Source organism: Austrofundulus limnaeus, unplaced genomic scaffold, assembly GCF_001266775.1.
Source record: "Austrofundulus limnaeus strain Quisiro unplaced genomic scaffold, Austrofundulus_limnaeus-1.0 Scaffold765, whole genome shotgun sequence".
Taxonomy (NCBI): Eukaryota; Metazoa; Chordata; class Actinopteri; order Cyprinodontiformes; family Rivulidae; genus Austrofundulus; species Austrofundulus limnaeus.
In genome coordinates this window covers 153091-154581 of record NW_013953167.1, presented here as the reverse complement: position 1 = coordinate 154581, position 1491 = coordinate 153091, and positions in this window count along the sequence as shown.

Here is a 1491-nt window from a genome sequence, read left to right as displayed (position 1 = left end):
GTAGTCTGTGACCATGGTTCGGTAGTCTGTGACCATGGTTCTGTAGTCTGTGACCATGGTTCTGGTTTCTGTGACCATGGTTCTGTAGTCTGTGATGGTTCTACAGTCTGTGACCATGGTTCTGGATTCTGTGACCATGGTTCTGTAGTCTGCGACCATGGTTCTGTAGTCTGTGACCATGGTTCTGTAGTCTGTGACCATGGTTCTGTAGTCTGTGTGTCTCCAGAGTAGAGACCCTAATGAGAAGGCTAAAGGTGTTCTTGATCTTGTACATGCAGATTTGGCTGGACCTATACGTAGAACCAGCAGCAGAAGATGGTTTTAGATACACTCTAGCTTTTACAGATGATTATTCAGGAGCTGTTTTTACTTATTTCATGAAAGCTAAGAGTGATACTGTTAAAGGTACAGAGAAGTTTATTGCTGATGTTGCACTTTATGGAAAAATCAAATGCATTCGATCAGATAATGGAACTGAATTTACAGCAAATGAGTTTCAGTCACTGTTCAGTAAAAATACTATTAGACATGAAACTTCAGCTCCTTATTCACCCCATCAGAATGGGACAGCTGAAAGAACATGGAGAATTTTGAAAWGGCAAGATGCATGTTACCTGAGAGTAAATGGCCTGAAGAGTTGTGGACATTTACAGTTCAGACTGCTGCCTTTAACCATAACAGATGTTACAACAGATGTGTGAGGCAGACCATATTTTGTGTTAACAGGAAAGAAGCCCAACCTTTCAAAAATGAAAACCTTTGGGTCTGAATGTTATGCATACAGATACGACAAAAAAAAAAGTTAGATCTACGTTGTGAAAAAGGAATTTTTGTTGGTCATGACAAAAATAGCCCTGCATATCTTGTTTTCTATCCTGATACAGGCAAAGTACTTAGTGTAGGTTGGTAAAGTTCATAACAAAATGTACTAATGAATGTGACACTCAAACTGATGAAGACATGAATGAGCATGTTTTGCTCAGGAAGAGAGCTGAGACTCAGCTAATAAGACCAGAAGTAAGTTCTCAAGAGATAAAAACTGAGACTTGTGACACAGATAAGAARGTAGGTCAAAGTGTGGGTAATCAAAGTGCACGCTATGCTAAGAGAGAAAGGAGACATCCTGAATATTACACAGACCCWGAAATTAAATGTGACAATGACCAAGAACTTATGGATATTGACTACTGCTGTGACCATGGTTCTGTAGTCTGTGACCATGGTTCTGTAGTCTGTGACCATGGTTCTGTAGTCTGTGACCATGGTTCTGTAGTCTGTGACCATGATTCTATATTCTGTGACAATGATTCTGTATTCTGTGACCATGGTTCTAAAGACTGTGACAATGGTTTGGAAGTCTGTGACCATGGTTCTGTAGTCTGTGACCATGGTTATATAGTCTGTGACCATGATTCTGTATTCTGAGACCATGGTTCTATAGTCTGTGACAATGGTTCAGAAGTCTGTGACCATGGTTCTGTAGTCTGTGAC